Source organism: Bubalus bubalis, chromosome 6 (assembly GCF_019923935.1).
Source record: "Bubalus bubalis isolate 160015118507 breed Murrah chromosome 6, NDDB_SH_1, whole genome shotgun sequence".
NCBI classification, from domain to species: Eukaryota; Metazoa; Chordata; class Mammalia; order Artiodactyla; family Bovidae; genus Bubalus; species Bubalus bubalis.
Genome location: NC_059162.1, coordinates 119,532,205 through 119,555,475, shown reverse-complemented (window position 1 = coordinate 119,555,475; position 23,271 = coordinate 119,532,205). Strand labels below are relative to the sequence as shown.

At 52.6% G+C, this 23,271-nt stretch overlaps 1 protein-coding gene across 21 annotated transcripts in view; it reads left to right on the top strand.

Annotated features, from left to right (window-relative positions):
- Positions 1 to 8,998: 8,998 nt before the first annotated feature.
- Positions 8,999 to 23,271, top strand: part of KIF1A (kinesin family member 1A) — an 87,037-nt gene continuing 72,764 nt past the window's right edge. For 20 of the 21 annotated variants that reach the window (XM_006077146.4, XM_006077145.4, XM_044945405.2 and 17 more), the window contains exon 1: positions 9,002 to 9,135. The gene's annotated coding sequence lies outside the window, so the exon portion shown is untranslated. Of the gene's footprint in view, positions 9,136 to 18,422; positions 18,532 to 23,271 lie in introns of all 21 variants that reach the window. The other variant, XM_025289285.3, reaches the window with a different exon arrangement.

Below are 23,271 nucleotides of genomic sequence, written 5' to 3'. Positions count from 1 at the left end.
CCCATGGCCAAAGTGCCAGCAGATCTGGCGTCTGGGGAGGTCTGTCTCCAGTTCATAGATGCCCGACCACTCCTGTGTCCTCACGTGCTGGGAGGTGGCGGGCCCCCGGGGGTCTCTTTTCTAAGGCACTAACCCCCTTTGTGAGGGCTCCACCCTCTGGCCCCAGTCACTTGCCCAAGGCCCCACCTCCTAATATCACCGCATGCGGTGATATTTCAACATATGAATTTGTTGGGGCATAAGCATCCAGCCTATGATGCCTTATGAGAAAGTCTTGGTGGGTAATATTTTCTTAGAAAGCTATCAATTTTATTTAGGTTTTCACTTTTTATATAAATGTTGCATTTTAAACATTTTTTCTGTAGTTATATTTTCTTCTCATTTTCAAAGAACCAATCATTTTTTTCTTTCTAAAAATTATTTATTTTCTATTTCATAACATCAGGTTTTACCTTGACTTCTTTCTTGTACTCCCTGTTGAATTTTGTTGTCGTTACTCATTATCTGGGCTTCCCGGTGACTCAGTGGTAAACAAATTCACCTGCAGTGCAGGAGGTGCAGCTTTGATCCCTGGGTTGGGAAGATCTCCTGGAGAAGGAAACGGTAACCCACGCTAGCATTCTTGCCTGGAGAACTCCATGGACAGAGGATCCTGGTGGGCTACAGTCTGTGGGGTCACAGAGTCGGACACGACTGAGCGACCAAGCACAGCACAGCACAGCTTGGGTTGGTGAGGGTTCCGGCAGGAAACTCTCTGGGGTAGCTGTAGACAGTTCACGAAGGGCTATTCTGGTGGGGGGCTAAGCACCCCCTGAGGGAGGGAGCCCCAGGAGGCAGTGGCGTTGGGCCTCTTTGCCCAGCCTGGGGGGCACAAGGAGGTTCCACACCAGAACCCGGCGAGGGAATCAGAGTCCTCGGCGCGGGTGGCAGCCCGTGTCCCACGTGGGGGTTCTGAAAAGGAGACGCTAGGGAGACCTGCCGCCATGCAGCCCACCCTCTCCTCCTGCCCTTCCACCTCCTGCGGGACCTTCCCACTGGCTGGAACCAAAGCAGAGCCCAGAGCCGTCAGCCTCCAGGGACAGAGTTGGGGAGACGGGTTCAGGGTGCCCTGTACACCCCTGGGCACTGCCACGGCAGCCCTTCCCACTTGGCAGAAAGTTCCTGAGGACGGCTCTGTCTTCTCTAAGGCTGCAAAGTTCTTCTCCCCGCCCCGCCAGCGTCTAGCGGCAGGCGGGACACCCTCCTCATCTGAACCCCAGAGCACCGGCTCTAGCCCCCAGCCCCTCCCTGGCTTTAGGAGCAGGCTGACAGAATCCCTGCTGTGCCACTGGGGAGTCCCAGCCTTCCCACCCCTGACCTGCGGTGGGCAGCAGGAGACCCTGATGAGCAGCCTTCCAAATGAGTAACGTGTCCAGGACACAGAGAGGGATCCCCTTCCTGTGCCCTCGCCCCCAAAGCCCAGACATAGCTCAGAGCCTGTGGGGTCTTTGCAGATACACAGAGGAGGGGAAATGGTGGAGAGGCCAGAGTGGGGTGCTGGGGGTTTTGATTGACCTTTAAAAGGTCAGCATTTCCTCCTGCTCTGGGTCACGGAGGGAGCGGCCGGCAGCAGCTGGCCTGTGGACATGGTCCCCCACAATGGGCTCTGGCCCAGCCCAGCTGCCCGGCTGCCAGCTGCTGCAGGCCAGACACTGAGTCAGCAGCTTGCCGCCAGCGCCCCATGCACAGTGCCCACAGAGCTGTCCACACACAGGGCAGGTCCCCCCGGGCCTCTCAAGCCCGAAGCCCGGGGCCTTGCCTGCCTCCTCTCCCACGGGCTGCGGGTCCCCCAGCTCTGCTCCAGGTTCAAGGTCTGGGACTCAGCACTGCCTCTCTCTTACAGGTTGGTTCCCTTCTTCATAAAGTCTGACGACACTGAGCCTTCCTCCCCATGATCTGTAGCGACAAGGGGCTGAGGATGCAGGTTGCAGGTGCGTTCCTGCAGATTCAGACTCCTGGGCCGCACCCCAGCCCTGCCCCAGTTCCTGGGGAGGCGCTCGTGGGTCCAGCTAAGCAGAGCCTCCATTAACAATGCAGGGCATGGGCAGTCACCCTGAGCCTGCTTCCTCCCACCCCCTCAGGGGCTGCCTGGCCCCAGAGAAGCTACTGGAGTCATGGAAAGTGTTCAGTCAGGGGTCTGGCTCAGGCTGACCACAGGCACCTGGAACCCTCAGGGCCTTTCCAAGTCTCTCAGCCTCAGTTTCTTCATCTGCAAAGTGGGGTTGACAATTGTGCCTCCCTGTGCAAAGTGGCCTGTGTGTAAGGAGCTCAGACATTCACAGATATTCGCAAAGACGCACTTTGCAAGTTCTGCATCGTGACACAAGGGTTGGAGGGGCCCAGGTCACTTGCACCCGGAGTGGTGTCAGAACGTGGACCTGAGACTCTGCCTGGCTGCCACTCTGTGTCCATGCATGCTCAGCCTCGGGCCGCCCTGGGGTCAGCCTGCTGCAGAGTCCAGCCCTAGGACTGCAGTCTCCGGCCAGTTCTGGACTCCAGCCCCTGCCTGTGCTGAGTGTATGACAGGGTCTCTGCCGGGCCTCTCCTGGCACCCAGGCCAGTGGCCGGTGTCTGGTCTCTACCCCGTCCCAACAGCCCTGCGGGTCAGGCAGGAGTCCTGTCTGCACCGTCGCTGAGGTCCCTGGGTGGTGGCACGGGTGTTGCCACCAGCCTGGGGGATCTGCTGTGTTCTCCTGTCTGGGACGCACCAGACAGCCTGGTTCTCAGACAGTTTACACACCTGAGTGTGGACACACTGGCCTTGCTCTTCCCTGAACCCCAAGGAGGGCAATGGGTCCACTTTAAACACAACCACATGAGGCCCTCTGAGGATGAAGCAAGTGAGAGCTCGGAGCGGGGAGAGGTTCCATCCCGGGGTGGGGTTGGGGAAGGCGGAAGGCTGCGTGGAGGGGCTTCCAGATGGGACTCTGGAGGATGGGAAGGCTGCAGAAACTGGAGAGAGAGCGTGACTTTGGGTGGGCCCTGGTGGAGCGGGGCAGAGGCCTCCAGGGGGTCAACGGGGGCCAGGCAGGCTCCCACTGGATAGGAGCGTTCTGTGGACACAGGATGCACTAGATCGGGGAAACTGATACACAGATCACCTTGGGGCCTGGATACGCTGCAGCCAATATTGGGACAAAAACGGTCCTGGCTGTACTGGCAGGATCCTGCCTGGACATCAGCATTTTGACTTGGAGCAAGTCTTTCCCTTTCTGGCCTCAGTTTCCCCTCACTGACTCCATGGACATGAGTTTGAGTAGGCTCCGGGAGTTGGTGATGGACAGGGAGGCCTGGCGTGCTGCAGTCCATGAGTCACAAAGTCGGACACGACTGAGCGCCTGAACTGAACCGAAAGTGCCGCTAAGGGCCTTGCGGCGTTGGATCTGGAACCCCACCGCGAGGCAGCTGGAGCCCACAGAGCCCCCCGCGAACTGGCCTCACTTCCGCGTCTGCCTGGGTACCCCGAGGGCCCTCTCGTCTCAGGAGCAACAACAGCATCTGTGTCTGCGGGGATGAACACTCCGCTCCCGGTGCCAGGCCGGACACGCCCCACCGTTGCTGTGGCAACCGCGTTCCCCTGCGGCACGTCAAGCCCGGAACTCGGCCGCGGGGGGGTTGCCAAGGCAACCAGACTGCACCTTCAATGGGCGGGCCTCCAGTGACCAGGACCTCCAGTGGGGCGGGGTCTCGAGGGCCTGGACCGTAAGAACAGCAGATGCTCTGTGGTCCTCGCGGGGCAGAGGGCTTGGGTAGACGAGGCCCGGGTTAAGACAGCGCAGCCGTTCACATTCCACGTGTCCCCTCAAACTCCTCCAGGGCTCCCACCTGGCTCTATAGCCGAGCATCCCGCCCCCCCGCCCCCACACCCCCCCCCCCCCCACCCCCGACTGTGGCTTCTTTTCAGGTGACTTGTCTTTTGACTCCATTATTCACTCATTCATTGTCTCTAGTTTCTGCAGATTGGGTCTTCTTTTTCCTACTTGGGATCATACTGATTCCTCACTAAGCACTTCTATCTACAATTCTGGAAAAGTCTAAGCCAGTACTTCCGCAAATATTGTTTCAATACTCTATTCCTCCTTCTGAAAGTTCAGGGATCCTTCTCAAGCACAGGGCACAGGCTCCACCTAGCTCCCTGTTTCCCCAACCCTACTACTGACCCTTGGCTTTTCTGCTGAGCCGTGACTTCGCCTAGATTCTGGTTGCCCGCCAGGCAGGCGCTCCAGCCCAATACTTTTCTTCCCAACTTTGCTCAGAGGACTCAAGCAGGTTCAGGCCCCGAGGATGACCCGTGTTGGACAGTCGTTCATCCTGCCCACAGAGCTCCTTCAGCTGGACCCCTTATCCACCTGACTCCCCTGGTCCCCTCTGCACCCGCCCGTTGCTGTCCACCCCTTACCCTCCCACCCCTGGAGCAGCTCACCTTGGTGTAGCCACCACCACGGTTTGTAGTTCCCTTTTGGTTTGTGACACCTGGGGTGTTTTTCTTTCCTCTTTGCAAGGACTTGGTTTGTGTCTTTTGAATTTTGTGATATATTTTTTCTACAACATTCTTATGAGGCTAAACCATTTAAATTGCTATTTTTCATGGTCAAAACTAGTTGAGCATCAGCAGTTTTATATGATTTAACGAGTATTTGGATGGACTGGGGTCTTTTTGTCTCTCAGCCTTATGGAAGTCTACAGCTTTGATAAGATTTTTAAAACTTAAACAATTTAATGTAGTAGTTATTAGTATTGCAAATGGTACCCAAAAACGTGAAAAATGAAAATGGGTCTTAATGTCTACTCTTCAGTTCAGTGCCATTAACCTACAAAAATATACCTGAATATGATGAGAGCATTCAAACTACATATACAGGAATATATACATGAATGTATCCTTGGCTTCCCTCCCCAACAGTAGCCTCCACTATGGCAAACACGGCTAACAGTTTCTTACGATTGGTGGGGTATATTATGCACACTCTCCTGTGCTCCTTTTAAATAATTTAACAAACATCTTGCTGATCTTTCCACTCAGCGCATAACTTTTAAGACTCGTTCTTTTTAGTAGCATCAGAGAAATCTCGCCTGTTCACCCTGATGCATTTAGCCAGTGCCCATGGGTGAACCCCTTGCTTATCTTGTTTCTTGGGGGAAATTTTCATATGTAGATACCGTAGGCAAATTTCTAGCCATGGGATTACTGAATCAAGGAAAGGGACGCCTTAAATGCAGATACATTCAGGGAAATCACACAGTTGATGCCAACCAAGGCCACAGTGCGGAGAGCTCACCTCCCCACTCCCTCGCCACATGCGTGTCACCCAACATTTACGTTTTGGACAGTGCGCTAGGTCAGAAAAAATATTGCACTGCTTTGACCTGCATTTCTTTAAGTAGGACTCTCTTCGCTTATTGAGCAATTTTCTTTCTGCAGTGTCCCTCCATCCCCTCATAGTTCCTGGCCATTTCTCCGGTGGTTACTTACAATTTTTGTTATTAGTTTACATAAGCTTTTTACCCCTTTAGGAAGTTCCTTTCGTCATCATATGTTTTGAAATGTTTTTCCAGAGTGGGGTTGGTCTCTTGGCTTTGTTTATGATGTTTGGGCCATGTAGATGTTTGTTTTTTAAAATTATTGTTTTTATTAGTTGATGCTTAATTTTTATGTAGTCCTTCTGTGTTCTTTGGGACAATCAGCTTATGTATCCTGATTTCTGTGCACCGAGATGCTGAGTGCATCCATTCACAATGCATTCTAGTCTCCTAGAATGTCATTGTTACAGATAAATGTTTACCTCATTGGAATTTGTCTTGATGTTGTTTCAAGGGGGATCCAACTTTATATATTTCCCATATTATCCTACACTAGTTATAAAAATCATCTGTTTTCTTCAAATTTTTTGAAATGATGCCTTTATCATAAACTTTTGATCTGTTTCCTTTAATACTGTCATCTTTTTAGATGACATGATATGTTTCAGAATTTACGATATGTTTTAATACCTAATTGGGCAAATCCTCTTCACTCTTTTTCTTTCTAACAAACTTCCCCACTAGTCTTTCAGGTTTGCTTCTTCTTTAACTTGCTGCTGCTGCTGCTGCTAAGTCGCTTCAGTTGTGTCCGACTCTGTGCGACCCCATAGACGGCAGCCCACCAGACTCCCCCGTCCCTGGGATTCTCCAGGCAAGAACACTGGAGTGAGATTGCAACAAATGTGTAGCTTTAATTTAGAAAAACTGACCTGCCCTCTTAGCGCAGTAGGCAGCGCAGCAGTCTCATAATTTAGGGAAAACTGGACCTTAAACAATGTAATTCTTCCTTTCCAAGAGTATATAATGCTTTTCCATTAATTGCTCTCTTTTCATGGATTTTCAGAGTTTTCCTGTATACTTTCTTTATGAACAGGAAGCCTGCACATTTCCTGTTATTTCCCGGCATTTTTCCTCCCTTAGTACTGTTGTGATTGGATTCCTCCACTATAAGCTCTAACTGGTTCTGGTCTGTTTTTATGGAAACTGTTGTCTTCTTGGTGATAACTTCTCTTACCTTCCCATTAACATACTGCTTTCCATAGCTCTTCACTCATGCCTGAAATTTTCTTAGTCGAGAATTACAGCATCTGCAAATATTGATAATTTTGTTTCTCTTTTGCTTCAATGTTTTAACCCTTTTTCCTCCTTTATAATTGCATTGGCTGATACTTCTAAATAAAGCAGAGACAACAGCGCACATCCCTCTTTAAATGGGAATTCTTTTGCTGCTTCACCATTACAGCTACTGTTTGTACTGGGCTTGCTGTGTGCCCAGCCTGGGACCCAGCACTGCACACACGAATCCTCACCACTGCCTTTTGAGGTTGGCATTGTTCTTATCCCACCTGCAGGAGAGGTGACAGACACGGGTGCTGGTGAACTTGCCTGGAGTCACACAGCTGATGAAGAATGAAGCCAGACACTAATTCTGGCTGTCTCTTATCCTCCAGGACCCTGAAGGGCGGCTTTTCCTCAAGTGAAAGAAGAAGGCATCTTTTCCCCAAAGGGTGTAATTACTTGCTTTTTAACCAAAAAGTGGGTGGCCCTTTGGTCAAAAGCCTTTCAATCTCTACTAAAATAATCCTATTTCTTTTTATCCTTTGACTTACTAGAATGGTAGATTATACTGACGGAGTCCTTAATACTGAACCATCCTTGCATTCCAGAAAATTCATTCAAGGTGTGGGATCACTTTACTGTTATTTAGATCGCAAGCTGTGTGTGGCTCCCAGTCTCTGAGGGTGGCCTCCTTTCCACAATGCAATGAGGTGACAGCAAGGAAGTTTGTTATGCTGTGGACATTTCTGTTACACAGGTCTGATATTTCAAAACCTGTCTGCAGGAAGGAAGAAGAGCAGCAACCTCCAGCCAGAAACAGGGAGACTCCTTGACCTTCATTCTGAACCTGTCAAGTTTACTTGGTGCAGCCAAATAAATAAATATTTTAAAAAGAAATATTCAGATCTGAAGAAAATGAAAACATTGCTCATCCAGATTTTGTGAGGCCCAGCTGAGGCAGCGCTGTAGGAGGAATTCTGTGGCTTTAAAAAGGTCAGAAATTTAGAAGGGTTACAAAGTTATGGTTTAAAGGTTCAAAGCAGTAGATATAATATTCTAAAATTGCAGTGAAATGGATTAATTCCTAGAAACATGCCAGATTTAGCTCAAGAAATAGAGCACTTGACCAGAGGGATAAGTATGAAACACAGGGAGTGATGAAAGATTCACCTCCTTGGGGCCCACGTAGTTCTGCTGTTTCCACCAAAAATTTGGAAGAACAATAATTCCTCTTTTATGTAGGTAGTTCCAGGAAACAGAGGCTCTCTGGGACTTCGGAGAGTAGGGTGGTTGTATGTGCCTGCGCCCCTGCCACTTTCAAGGCCCAGGCCCCACGTACGCTGCACATGGAGGTGAAGCATCTGCCTTATACGCCTGGTGAGGATTAAATGTTTAACGCAGCAAACCCTTAGGGTAGCGCCTGGCACCTGCTGGACGCCGCAGAGGCTTGGCCCTGGGGAGGAAGGGTGCAGGCGCCAGGGGCTGCGTGGGAAGGGGCGGCATGACGTCACCGCAGTTCCGGTGGGTGAGCTGGCCGGAGGCTTTGTCAAAAATGCCCAGCGGTGGGGCTGCGGATAGAGGCCGGTGGCAGGCAAAGATGCCAGTCCGTCCCTGGTGACCTGCTTTCCGGCTGGGGGGCTGACGAAGGCTGGGGTTTGCGGGTGTGGACCGAGGGCCGCCAGTGACTTGGTCTCAACGAGCTGAGCTGGAGAAACAGGGTGTGGGGACGGGGGCGTGGGGGCCAGAGGATGGTGGGGGTCTCCCCCCGAGGCATGCCGGGAGGAGAGGCGGCAGGCCCGCTGGCCGGCCGGTTGCATCATCCCCGCGCTGAGGGCTGTCTGCGGTGCTCTGGCCGAACGCCAGGCGCGATTGAAAAACCCACCTGTTACACCTCGGAGTCCGTGTCCCCACAGCCCTTACACACCCACGCCCCAACCCCGAGAGAGGAGCCCACCCGAGTTTGTCTCTCCTCGTCGACGCGTTTGTGCTGCCAGCATCGCGGGTGGGGCAGGTAGGGATTTAGTGGTTTCACGCGAAAGAGCTCCGAGCTGGGGAGGGCCAGGCGCGCCGGGCACGCTGGCAAATGCAGGTGTAAGGTCGCGGGGCCTCGGGGTTGCCCGGTGAGCTGGGGTTGCGCTAGAGGAGGGGGCGGCGCGTCCCGGCTGCGCTGCCGGGCCCCCACCTCCCCACCAGGGCGCCGCCCGTCAGCGGTGATGTCACACCCAGGCCCCAGCCCCCTCCGGCCCCAGCCCCCTCCGGCCCCGCGGCGGCCGCGACGCCCGTCCCTCTCCCCGCGCGACAAACCAGCTGGCGGCTGGGGCTCTGGCGCCGCGCGCAGCCAACCAGCGCGGCGGGAGGGGCGCGGGGCGGGCCGGGCCGGGGGCCCGCAGCCGTCACGCGGTGCCGCCGTCAGAGAGCCCAGCGCAGCCGGGGAGCAGCAGCCGCTCTGCGCTCGCTCGGGACCCGCGCCCCTGCCGGTGCTCATGCCGCGCGACCGCCACCAGTGACGCCGGAGAGGTAGGGCCTCGGCTCGCCAGGCTTCCAGGGCCACATCCCGCACCTGCGTCCAACGCTCCCCCGGCGGGGAGCTCGCGCCCGGAGCCCTCGGCGCGGCCCCTTCCCTTCCCCCGACCCTCCCCCGTCCCTGCGGAGAACAATGGGGCAAATTCAGGGGTGTCCGCCCTTCTTGCGCAGCGAGGCACGGCCCTCTGGAGAGGCCCTTTGGTTGCGGCTTCGGCTGCAGGGGGACGCTGGTCTGGCGCGGGCGGGGTTGCTGCGGGGAGGGCGCAGGCAGCATCTCGATAAACCCTCTCCGCTTCCCCGATCTTCCCCTCGCCCTGGCTGGAGCCGACACCCGGGATGCGGCCCGGGCTGGGACTGCACCGGCGGGGGAGGGGAGGGATGGAGCAAAGGGGAGAGAGGCGGAAGGGGCACCCGGGAGGGGGCGCGGCTGGCGCGGCCCGGCCGGAGGGAGGGTGTCCGGGGCGGCGGGGCGCAGGCAGGGGCCCTGGTCCCCGGGGTGGGGGAGGGCGGATGCTGGAGCGGAGAGCAAAACGGGCGGGCAAGCGGGCGGGCGGGGGCTGCGGCGGGAGGGCTGGCCGCCGGTTTGGTGCGCGCCGCCGGGACTGCCCAGCGCTCAGTCCAGGTCGCGTCCTCCTCTCAAGAGACCCCTTCTCCCTTCCAGAAAGGCTCACGGTTTGGGAGGGCCCGCCTGCGGACACGGCTTGCATCCACGCAGCCGGCGCCCCAGTAACAGGTGTGGCCCGGCGGCAGGAGGGGAGGGGGCTGCGGGACCGCGACGTCTCGGCTGGAGGCGCTCCCGGACGCCGGGGCTCGGGTGACAGGGGCGCCGCCGCGCAGCCCCTTTGGCTCGTCCTTTAAGCCGCCTCCCTCCCTAGCTCTCCGGCAAACCCAGCAGGCATCTCTCGCGCTCGGGGAGGGGCCCGGACAGCATCCCGGCGGGGAGGGAGGGTCAGCCGTCTGCCCGGCGCTGGGTGGGCGGGGGGACCGCGGGCCCCAGGGCGGGGAGGGGAGGGAAGAAGGGAATGCCGAGTCATGGGGCCCGCCGGGCGCGGGCGCGATGCGCGCCCACGTTCCCGGGGATGGGGGCTCTCCCGCCGAAATCCGCGGACCCCACCCCAGGCGGCCGCCCCTCCCGGGGATGCCAGCGTTGCTGGGGTAGAAGACCGTAGGGCAAAGGGCTGGCTGGCCCCGGCGGCTGCGGTGAGGCGGTGGTGCGGGAAGGCCCGTGCGCGCAGGGCCGTCTGCGTCCTAACCCCGGGGAGTCGCCCCGCGCGCTTCTGCAGCACCGCCGCCTCCGCCTCCCCACACCCGCCCCCCGCTCTCGGACTGTAAGGGGGGCCTTTACCGGGACGCGTGCCCATCCCCCTGAGCGAGCCGCTGGGGTCTGGAGTGGGGGCGGGGGCCGTACCTGCGGCGGCCATTTTGCAGGTGTGGTTGGCCACCCGCCCCGGCTGAAGCCGCGGGGCTCGGGGATCAGGAGTGAGGCGGGGGCGGCGCCTGCAGCGTCTGCAGTGTAGGGTGGAGGATGCTGCGGGCCGGGTCAGGTCTCAGGTTTGCACTCGACTGCGGTCAAGGCTCAGGAACCTTCTGGGGCTGACCGTTGCAAAGAGGCCACTGACTGGGAGATGCAGTGAACGGGGACAGTCTGCTTCCCGGGCTGTGAAAGCTGCTGAGGGGGCCGGGTCCCAGCCAGGGCGGGGACTCGGAGCTCATCCCGTGCTGGGCCTGGAGCTGAGGGTGGTGGAGGGCTGTCCGCGGGGTGTGGTCCACAGGGAGACGGAGCGTCCGGTGTGGAGTCAGGGTCCTGAGGAGGGCTTGCGGCTGCCCGCCACGGGCGCTGCCCCTCCTGCGTGTCCTCCCACAGACCGCCCTCCTGCGACCTCCCGCGGGGCCGGTCACACACAGCCAGGTGGAGGCTGGTGTGCAGCAAGCTGGGAGTCACACCGCACACACCGGGCCGAGGAGCCCCAGACACCAGCCTTGGCCCCCTTTAGTCCCTGGGTGTCGTTGCTGCTGACCCAGGGCTGACCGCATCCTTTGGAAGCAGAGCAGGGAAGTGGGCCCTGCGGAGGTGGGATGGGGTTGGGGGAGGGACCAAGAATGGGGGGACAGACCTGAGTGGGAGGTGGAGATGGGGGTGCCCAGCCTCAGGAGCAGGTCCCTTCAGCTCAAATAGCCAGCCAAGGTGGGTGAGCAGGGCGCGGGTCCTGCTGCCAGGGGGCCGGGAACCCCACCCTGGCCTTTAGTCCTTCGGGCCTGAGACCCTTCCGAGCCTGGAGGGGCCTGGGCCGCCTCCCCTGGGATGGAGAGCGGCTGGCTGGGGTCACCCCCGTGCCCAGTCCAGGGTGCTCCCCAGAGCGCTCTACACTCAGTATTAGACCGAAAGGCCCGGGCTCCCCACGCCTACCCGGTGTGCCTCCTGCACCGTCTACCCCTCCCCCTCTCCGCCCCACAGCCAGGCGCCCCTCTGAGAACTCTGAGGGCCATGCCCTCCCCCAAGCTCTCCTCGGCTGGGGTGCCCAGGGACACTGGCAGGCCGCTGGGCTGTCCCCTTCGCTGAGGGGACCCTTCCCACCTGGCGCCACCCGCAGAGGCAGCCCAGGGTGGGGGGGAGGGTGAGATGGCAGATGGGGCGACTGGCAGACCCGTGCTTCCTGCGCCACCTGCTCGAGCAGGTTTGCGTTTGAACTCCGGAGCACCGCCAGGACCCCGGCTTCTGGTCCAGCGGTGACCCCAGGCTCCCCCAGCGCCCCCGGCTTAGCGCCTCCGGGCCCCGGTGAGGGGGGCGCGGTGTTGGAGATGTTGGAGGGGGAGGACACACTCAAGGTCAGCGGTCAGCGGAGCCCGAGCCTCCTGAGCCCTCTGCGTTTCCCCCAGCCCCCCTGCGGGCTTTGGCTCCCCACCCACACCACCCGAGCTGGCTCCCCACCCCTGCCCGGCCCCCTGGCAGTCCGGTAGGTGCCACCGGACGGAGCGGGACACACCGTCCGGTCCTCTCTATCCCTGGGATTTACTCTCCTAATCCCGGCTCAGCTCTGGGCCGAGCCCCGCCCCCGCCCGGCCCCGCCCCTCCACGCCCCGCCCCGGCCGCCTCACGCCCCGCCCACACAGGGCGCCGGTGGTGGGGCGGCGGCCCTGCTGCTCCCACCGTCGGGGCTGCTGGGGGTCTGTGCGGCCGTGGGAGACGGGCGGGGCGCCAGGCCGCCTTTTCTCACTCGTCACTCTGCTCCCCGCGCGCTTGGGCACACTGGAGGGCTACCCGGAGACATAGTCACTTTCACCGCTCACACGCTCACATTCTCTCACACAAACACCCCTCACACATACACACTCAGACACACACACACACAGTCTCGCACTCACACACACACACACACAGTCTTCCACACGCTCACATTCTCTCTCACACAAACACCCCCTCACATATACACACTCATACACACCCCTCGCGCACACACTCACACACACTCTCTTCCACACTCACATACACACACACTCTCCCCCACACACATTCTTTCTCACAGAAACACCCCCTCACACGTGCACATTCACACACACACACACCCTCTCTCATACACACTCACACACACATCCTCACACACAAATCCTCACACACACATACACATCCTCACACACACTCTGACAACACCCTCACACATACACACTTGCGTGCACACACACACCCTCTCACATGCACACTCACACACACATCCTCACACACATACACACACACCCTCTCACACGCACACTCACACACACATCCTCACACACATACACACACACCCTCTCACACGCACACTCATACACACATCCTCACACACACTCACATCCTCACACACACACACACATCCTCACACACAAATCCTCACACACACATACACACACATCCTCACACACACACACACATCCTCACACACAAATCCTCACACACACATACACACACATCCTCACACACACTCTGACAACACCCTCACACATACACACTTGCGTGCACACACACACACCCTCTCACATGCACACTCACACACACATCCTCACACACACTCACACACACCCTCTCAGACACACACACACATCCTTGCACACTCACACACACACCCTCTCACACACACACACACACATCCTCACACACACTCACACACACTCGCACACACAGACTGCAGCCCTTACCCGCTTGTTCCTCCCTGGTCCTCCTCCTCCCGGGAGCCTCCGCACCCACACCGGGAGGGCGGCAGCTCCAGGCTGAGCAGTGATGTGGGGCCAGGCGCGGGTCAGCGCGGAGCAGAGCACAGCTCTCCCTAGTGTCTGAGTGCATCTCCTTTGTCCTCCCCTCCCCCAGCTTCTCAGTCACTCCCTCTCTTCTGCTGAGTGCCCTCTTTCCTGGCATCCTCGCCCCGGAAACCGCCTCTCCCTGCTGCTCTCTGCATCCCCGGGGCTGGAGTTCTCCCTTTGACGGGCCGCAGAGCGGCTGCTTTCTTGGCTTCCTGTACTGCTTTTGCTGGAGCACATCCTTGTGTGACTTCCTGAAAAGGGTGGTGAGTCCTTGGCTGCTCGAGAGCATCTTTGCTCCGTCCTCACACTGGGTCGCTGCTCCATCTGGGGCCCTCCTTGTCGGTAACTCATGCTGAAGGCTTTGTCATCGTCACCAGCACCAGGTGCTCAAGAGAAGTCTTTGTCAGCAACTCGACTTCCCTGCCTGGATCTCTTAGCATCCTCTTCATCTGTGGATCCCCGACCAGCCGCGTGCGCGGGTTCGCTGTGGGCTTTTGTGTGCGTTGGTGCTCAGCGGGGCCTTCCAACGGGAGACAGGCTTATTCTCCTGCCTGTGCACATTTCTGCCCTTTCCTTTTCTCTGTTTTCTTCCTTGGATTCATGCGTTGGTCTTCGGTTTTCTGGTGTTTTCTCTCATTCTGTCTCCTTTATGTTTTATGTCCTATTTTCTGGACAATTTTTGGACTTCATTTTGGAATTCTCTGGGGGAATTTTGTGTTTCAGCATCTACAGTTTATTACTAAGAGCACCATTTTCCTTGTCTCTGTGAGCTCCCGTTTCATAGCACCCTATTCTTGTTTTGAAAATGCAGTGTGTTCTCGAAACATTCTGATAAGTTTAGAGAGGTTTATTGCTTGTTGAGTTGTTTTCTCTTTCTCACAGGGCCTGTTTTCTGCTGGGTTATTTTATGCTGAAGCTGTTACTCCCTTCATGCGCGTGGTGGGCCTTGGTCCATTCATCTTAGGGGCCCTGCTGGGGAGCGGATGTGTTCCCCCATCTTGCGGGGGGAGTGGGGGTGCCGCCAGCAGGTCTGCTTTAGGTGAAGGGATGGCAGCTGCCAGCCAGGCTGTGCCCCCGGTGCCAGAATCTGGAGGGCCGCACCCACACGGAGGCCCCGCGCTTCCTGGGTGTTTTCTCCCATTTCTGCAGAGAACCTGCTGCTGTTCACCCCAAGTGTTGGTGGCCATGGGCCTCTGGGGGTGGGGGCGGGGAAGGGGTGAGAGTCTCCCCACTGCTGTGGAGGTTCTGCAGGCAGACTTGCACCCAGGGCCCCTCTTCAGCCTTATTCCCCACGCCTGCCCCCGACTGGGCCCATGAGCCCCGAGAGCCGCACTGCTGTGCCGCAGAGGCCCACGCCCCTATCCTCACAGGGGAGGAGGAGGGCCTGTCCTAGCCACCCTGCAGACGGGCCCACAGAGGCAGGCACGGCTCTGTCCCCAGTGCTGACATGCTGGGGCTTCACGCCGAGGCCTCAGCGTCAGTCAGTTGGCCCCCTGGCCTGGGGCGTCCCCACCACCCTGAGTTCAGTGTCAGCGTCCTCGGAGCGCCGTTGTTTCCCCCTGCTCTCAGCAGTGTGCCAGGGCGTGAGGCTCTGTGGGCTGACCTCACCGTGCACATTCGTCTGCTCCTCTCTGAATCGAGTTGTTGGATCCCCCAGGACGCTTCATCCACTTTCACGTCTGGACAGCGCTCCTGTGTGACTGAGCGGTCTCCGGTCGGGGGACAGTTAGGTGTCTCCGTTCCCTCCCTCTTGCCTCCTGGGCTCATGCACAGCATCTCCAGTTGTGCAGCTGCTGGCCACAGGGTCTGCGGCCTTACTAGAAATTGCCCTGTTGTTCTGAAAGTGGTTGAACCAACAAACTTTTCCCTCATGATCCCTAAGTTCCTGTTGTTCTATCCTCACAACAGCTGGGGTTGCAGACATTTTAATGCTGACCTGATGGATGTGGTTTTAAACAACACTTTCTTAATTACTGTTGTGGTTGAGTATCTTGTCCTGTAAGGCAAAATAAGTATCTTGCCTGTTCATACCTTTTTGCCCATTTTTTCCTTTTGTGTCTCTTTGACTTTGTCTGTTCTCTGCATGTTCTGCTCGTGAGTCCTTGTTGATCGTATGGCTGGGTGGGTGGACTTCTCTTCTCCTTTTAGTAGTATTTTGATGCCTGGACTTTTCCATTTGGCATCTTCCATGGGCTTCGAAATCCTTCTTAAAGGTGAGCATGGAGGGAACACGTTTTGTTTTCTTCCGAAACTGTATTTTCACATTTAGATCTTCAGTCCATGTGGACTCAGTTTGGGGATGAAAGGGGATCTCACAGTGTATTTTTCCACATGACTGGCCAGTTGTCTTAGTCTGTCCAGGCTGCTGTAACAGAACAGCAGCACAGACTGGGGGCTTACAAACCGCAGAATCTACTTTCTCACAGTTCTGAGGCTGGGAGTCCAAGATCAAGGCACCAGCGCGGTCAGGGTACAGCATGGCCAGGTATGGGGAGAGCCCTCTTCTGGGTCTTCACAGGGCTGAGAGCAGAGACAGGAAGCAAGTCCCCTTGGAGCTTTCTAAGGTCACGAGGCTCCCAAGTGCCCCGCCTCCTACCGCTGTCACACTGGAGGGTAGGGTTTCGGCATAGGACTTTTGGGGGACACAGGCATTCGGTCCATGACACCAGTTTTCTCGGCGCCCCTTTGTCTTCTCCTCAGTCTGCAGAGCCCCCTTTATCTGACGTTGGAAGGCGGTGTGTGCGCCTGTTTCTGGTGTCCCTTCCGTTAACAATTGTGGTGACTGACGTGTCCCAACCACCTCGTGTTAATTGCTTCAGTTTTATATTAAGCCTTGTTATCAGACATGCTCTCTACCTTCTGTGTTTCTTCAAGCTTGTTATTGGTATTGGTAGTATCTTACTATTTAGAAATTCTTAGAAGCAATCTGTCCAGTTTCACACACACAAAAAAACCCACCTGATTTTGTTTGAAGTTACATCTGAATGTTTTGATTCATTTGGGTGAAAATACACATTTTTAAGATACTGAAATTTCTTTTTTAAGAACAGATTATAGTTCTTCATTTATTTAGATTTTCTATACTATGTGATGTATCCTTTGTTACATTTATTCCCATAGACGTACTTAGTACTTGTAGTTTTTCTTTAAATGGTACCTTAAAAGATACGTTTAAAACTCTTTGTCTGTAGTGCATACCAACATGATTGGTTCCTAGCAATTTTGCTGACCCTTCCCACTGAATCAAATAATGTCTGTGGATCCTCTTGATTTCTGTGGAGATAAGCAGATGGTCGGCATATAATGACAGTTTGTTTTATTCTAGTCCAGCCCATCTTTTGCCACTGTTATCCTGTCTTCCTGCCTTATCACTCGGGCAAGAACCTCTGCTACAATCTTAAACAAAAGTGGTAACAGTAGGTATCCTGAACTTGTTCCTGAATTTAAAGAAAATGTCCCCAATATTTCAGCGTTAAGTATGGTATTTGGGTAGATTTTTAGTAGATACGTATCATGAGATTGGCTTCCCCAGTGGCTCAGTGGTAAAGAACCCACCTGCCAATACAGAAGACCCAAGTTCAATCCCTGGGTCGGGAAGATCCCCTGGAGGAGGGCATGTCAGCCCACTCCAGTATTCTTGCCTGGAGAATCCCTTGGACAGAGGAGCCTGGTGGGCTAAGTCCATGGGGTTGCATAGTCAGACACAACTGAAGCAACTTGGCATGCACACATTATAAGATTAAAGTTTTCTTTTATCCTCACATTGCCAAGAGTTTTATCATAAATGGGTTTTGAAAATTATTGAGTCCTTCTTCAGTATCTATGAAGAACTTCGCTTGACCTATTTTCCTCTTTAATCTGACATGTGGTGAATTTTATTAATAGCTATCCTAATGTTAAGCCATTATATCACCATACTGGTATTCCTGAAATAAACCTATCACATTATCTTTTTTATTTTCTGTTTGACTTTCTTGCTAGATTTTGAACTTTTGTATCTTATGTTCATCAGGGACATTGATCTAAATCTTAATTTCTTAAATTTTCTGTATCCAATTTGATACCAAGGTCATTTTAGCCTCAGTGCATGAGTTAGGGATATAATTTTTCTCCTTCTGTTTCCCTTTCTTTTTCTTCTTCTCTTACATAGTTTGTATAAGATTGGAAATATCTGCGGGGTTTTTTGTATGTATGGTAGAACTCCCTTATAAAAGTATCTGAGTCTTCTGATTTTCTTTTGGTGGTTAGAATTTTAAACTACTGAATCTATTTCTTTAAAGGTTATAGAAAAATTCCTACTGAATTTTTCTCCTAGTTATAGATCTTCTCCTGCGTCTTGGTGTGTGTAGTCATCTCCTGCAACTTGGCATGTGTGTAGTCATTTTTAAAATTGAATTCGAGCCATTTCTACATTGTGGAGCATCTGAGTTATGCTTTCTTCTGTGAAGAATGTTGGCTTTGTTTTGTTAGGCAGTTAAATTGTTTGAAGACTTATTTGACCCTTCAAGGCCTGATTTTCAGCTTTTCTAGAATTACTTTTGGGTAGATGTCACTCCAGGGATAGTTAAGCCCACAATAAACTTGATTTATTTGGGGTGTCTGCTGAGTGGTTGGGAATCTGGGATGGAGGGATCAAAAGAATTGTATTCTGACTGGTGGGAGCACAGATGTCTGCTGATTTTGAGCTTTGGGAATTATTCAGTCTTCTTTGCTTGGACCACTTGGGCATGGACATGGTCTACATGTTTCCCCCGTGGCTCAGCGGTAATATATCTGCCTGCCAATGCAGGAGATGCAGGTTCAATCCCTGGGTTGGAAAGATCCCCTGGAGAAGGAAATGGCAACCCTCTCCTGGGAAATCCCATGGACAGAGCAGCCTGGCAGCCTACAGTCCATGGGGTCACAAAGAGTCAGACAGGACTGGGCGACTAAGCACCAGCGGTAGTGAGACAAGTGAATCCCTAGCAGATTTCTGGAGCTCTGTTACCAAGTAATGCTTTCCTTTCCAGACTCTGAGCCACACATTCCAGCTGCTGCCACTCACCCAAACTCTGACCTTCATCTCCTCAACTCATCAAAGTTGCTGAGCTGTTCAAGCGCCCCCTGCCCATGCCTGAGGTCTGTAAGTCGTCTCTGGGCAGATCTGGCGATGGTAGGGCTCATCCCCATGTGCTTCCCTGCCTTTCTGCCATGTCTAAAAACAGTGATTTGCATCTGCTTGGTCCCGTTCGCTAGCTGTTGTTTACAGTGCGAGGCTGAGCGTGGTCCTGACAACTCCGTCATGGCTGGGTGTGGAACTGCTGTCGGTTTTGCTGGTAGTATCTTCATGATCATTTACGACTGAGTTCATTTGTAACTCTGCAGTGGTTTTTTCTTTTGTGTGTTGGTTATTTGGATGTTGGGACTTCCCTGGTGGTTCACTGGTTAAGACTTGATGCTTCCACCGCAGGAGTCGTCGGTTTGATTCCTGGTCGGTAAACTAAGACCTGGCATGTCTCGTGTCATGGCCAGAAACATTTTTAAAAAAGAAGTTTATTTTAAAAAATTTCTTAACATATGGATTTTTAATGATCTTTTATTGATTTTTTTATTTTATTGTATTCAAATTACATGATCCATTTGATACAGAGTCCGCATGGTAAAACATTGTAAATGTTCCCTATGTTTTAGAAAAGAATGTGTTTCTCTAATTTTTGAGGGCAAGAGAGAGCACAAGTTTTCATTAGTTCATGATTATTGTGTTGCGCAAATCGTCTCCATGCTTGTTAATTACGTGTCTGCTTGGTCTGTCAGTAGTGAGAGGTGCATTAAACCTCCTGCCATGATGAATTAGCGAATTGTTCCATGTGGCATGGCCCCTAACCTTGGTTTTCTGGTTTCATCATTTGGTCTCTTTGGGACCATTCTGGGTAATTTTCTTCCGGACATTTTCCAGTTCATTAATTCCCCGTTCAGCTCCATTTCATTTGCTGATTAATGTCAGCTAAACTTTAAAAGTTAAAGGATTACATTTTTTAAAGTTCTGCGTGGTTTACCCCCATATTTTACTGCATTCTTTTCCCTTCCTGCTTATTTCTGTAAACATTTTACGTGCACTTGTTTTGTTATCTGAATCTGACAACTGCAACCTCTGAGGTCCTTAAGGATCTAATGTTTTCTTTGCATTTTCCCCCTGACTGTCGTGGTGAAGTTCATCTCGGGTGTTGGGTGGTGTGCCACCGTGAGCACCCATTTAGCTGATCTTCATCTCTGGGAATATTGGGGCGCCTAGGGGAGGAAGCTCTTCTCAAGGAGGGTTTGTGTCTGCTTTTGTGAGATACTTTGGATGCAAACACCTGAGACTACTCTGAGCTAACCTCTCAACCCTGGGCTTCCCTGATCACATGGGCTTTGTGAATTTTAGACCCAAACCTGTGTGAGGTCAGGTCTGTGGCCTCAAATTCTCCGAAGCACTGGCTTTCTCACCACCAGGAGCTGAGGGCCATTCAGAGCAATTCCCACGTCCCTCTGATGGCCAGTGGCTTTCCCCCACTTCCAGAGGATCCAGATTTTTGTGACACTTAGTTCCACTTCTGACTGCCTGTCTTTGAGGTCATGCCTCCCATCCCCCACTCAGCAGGTGAAACCCACTTCTGCTGCATCTTCTTCCTGGGTGAGCTGGTGGAATGGGCTCCCCACTTTCGTTTCAGCTCCTTTCCTTTTTCCCCTTTTCCAGAATTCCCTTCTTTTATTCTGATGCTTGTTATATATCCCAAATTTAATGGTGATTTCTAATGGGAGGATATCTCATCCATTGTACTGCCAGATATGGGAGTCTTTCATTCACCTTTCCCCCCATCAGTTTTGAAATAATAATCTTAATGAACAAAACCAATTTTTGTTTTCACACACATGGCACTTGCCAACCAAGGTGAGCTAGCTTTCTGTCTCTCCCACTTTCCCTGAACCACTTGATAATTATTTTAAAAATAATTTTTAGGTTAAATATGAACGTCATTTAGAAGAGTCAAATATATCTACAAAATTCATTTTGAAAATCAGCACTTTTTGCTCTCTGTGCCCAGCCACTTTCAACTCCCTTCAGCTGTTTTGTTGTTACTGTTGCTATTTAGCTCTGTATTGCTAAATAACGTGCTTTTTCTGCTCATTTTTGGCCTGTTTTAGAAGTTATGTAAATGGAATTATATAGAATTTAGTGTTTGGTTCGTCATTTCTAATTTATCTTCTCTCCCTCCTGAAATGCCAGTGAAATAGCTGTTGTTGTTCAGTCACTAAGTCACTTCTGACTCTTTGTGACCCCATGGACTGCAGCACAGAAGGCTCCCCTGTCCTCCACCATCTCCTGAGTTTGCCCAGATTCATGTCCATCGAGTCGTTGATACGACCTAACCATCTTATCCTCTACCACCCCCTTCCCCTTTTGCCTTCAATCTTTCCCAGCATCAGAATCTTCGAGTGAGTCAGTTCCTCTCATCAGGTGCTGAAACACGGAGCTTTAGCTTCAGTATCAGTCCTTCCAATGAGTATTCAAGGTTGATTTCTTTTAGGATTGATTGGTTTGATCTCCTTGCAGTCCAAGGGACTCTCAAGGGTCTTCTCCAGCACCACACTTGAAAAGCATCAATTCTTTGGTGCTCAGCCTTCTTTATGGTTGGTTCAGCTCTCACATCTGTACATGACTACTGGAAAAAACCACAGCTTTGGCTACACAGAACTTTGTCAGCAAAGGGATGTCTCTGCTTTTTAATTCACTGTCTGGAGGTAAACTAGGAAGAACTATGGACGGAGGTTAGCAACATCGTACAGGAGGCAGCGACCAAAACTATCCCAAAGAAAAAGAAATGTAAGAAAGCAAAATGTTGTTTGTGGAGGCCTTACAAATAGTTGAGAAAAGAAGAGAAGCAAATGCAAAGGAGAAAAGGGAAAGATATACCCAACTGAATGCAGAGTTCCAGAGAATAGCAAGGAGAGATAAGAAAGTTTTCTTAAGTGAACAATGCAAAAAAAAAAAAAAAGAGGAAAACAATAGAATGGGAAAAACTATAGTAGACCTCTTCAAGAAAATTGGAGATACCAAAGGAACATTTCATGCAAAGATGGGCTCAATAAAGGACAGAAATGGTATGGACCTAACAGAAGCAGAAGATATTAAGAAGAGGTGGCAAGAATACACAGAAGAACTGTACAAAAAAGATCTTCACAACCAAAATAACCACGATGGTGTGATCACTCACCTTGATTCAGACATCCTGGAGTGTAAATCAAGTGGGCCTTAGGAAGCATTACTACAAACAAAGCTAGTGGACGTGATGAAATTCCAGCTGAGCTATTTCAAATCCTAAAACATGATGCTCTGAAAGTGCTGCACTCAATATGCCAGCAAATATGGAAAACTCAGCAGTGGCCACGGGACTGGAAAAGGTCAGTTTTCATTCCAGTTTCAAAGAAAGGCAATGCCAAAGAATATTCAAATTACTGCACAATTGTGCTCATTTCATATGCTAGCAAGGTAATGCTCAAAATCCTTCAAGCTAGGCTTCAATAGTTCTTGAACTGAGATATTCCAGATGTACAAGGTAGATTTAGAAAAGGCAGAGGAGCCAGTGATCAAATGACCAATATCCGATGGTTCATAGAAAAAGCAAGGGAATTTTAGGAAAACATCTATTTCTGCTTTATTGACTGCACTAAAGTCTTTGACTGTGTGGAGCACAACAAATTTGGAAAATTCTTAAAGAGATGGGAATACCAGACCACCTTACCTGCCACCCCACTCCAGTACTCTTGCCTGGAAAATCCCATGGACGGAGGAGCCTGGTAGGCTGCAGTCCATGGGGTCGCTAGGAGTTGGATATGACTGAGCGACTTCACTTTCACTTTTCTCTTTCATGCATTGGAGAAGGAAATGGCAACCCACTCCAGTATTCTTGCCTGGAGAATCCCAGGGACGGTGGAGCCTGGTGGGCTGCCGTCTATGGGGTCGCACAGTCAGACACGACTGAAGCGACTTAGCATAGCATAGCATAGCATTACCTGCCTCCTGAGAAACCTGTATGCAGGTCAAAAAGCAACAATTAGAACCAGTCATGGAACAATGGACTGGTTCTCAGTTGGGAAAGGAGTACATCAAGGCTGTATATTGTCACCTTGCTTATTTAATTTCTATGCAGAGTACATCACAGGAAATGCCAGGCTGAATGAATCACAAGCTGGAATCAAGATTGCCAGGAGAAACATCAACAACCTCAGATATGCAGATGACACCACTCTTATGGCAGAAAGTGAAGAGGAACTAAAGAGCCTCTGATGAGGGTGGAAGAGGAGAGCGAAAAAGCTGGTTTAAAACTCAACATTCAAGAAACTAAGATTGTGGCATCTGATCCCATCACTTAATAGCAAATAGATGGAGAAAAAGTGGAAACAGTGGCAGATTTTATTTTCTTGGGCTCCAAAATACCACTGAGCATGGTGACTGTAGCCACAAAATTAAAAGACACTTGCTGCTTGAAAGGAAAGCTGTAACCAACCTAGACAGCACATTGAAAAGCAGAGACATTACTTTGCTGACAAAGGTCTGTCAAGTCAAAGCTGTGGTTTCTCCAGTGCTCATGTAGGGAGGTGAAAGTTGGACCATAAAGAAGGCTGAGCACTGAAGAATTGATGCTTCTTGATTGTGGTGCTGGACAAGACTCTGGACTGCAAAGAGATCCAACCAGTCAATCCTAAAGAAAATCAACCCTGAATATCCATTGGAAGGACTGTTGCTGAAGCCGAAGCTCCAATCCTTTGGCCACCTGATGCGAAGAACTGACTCACTGGAAAAGACCCTGAAGCTGGGAAAGATTGAGGGCAGGAGGA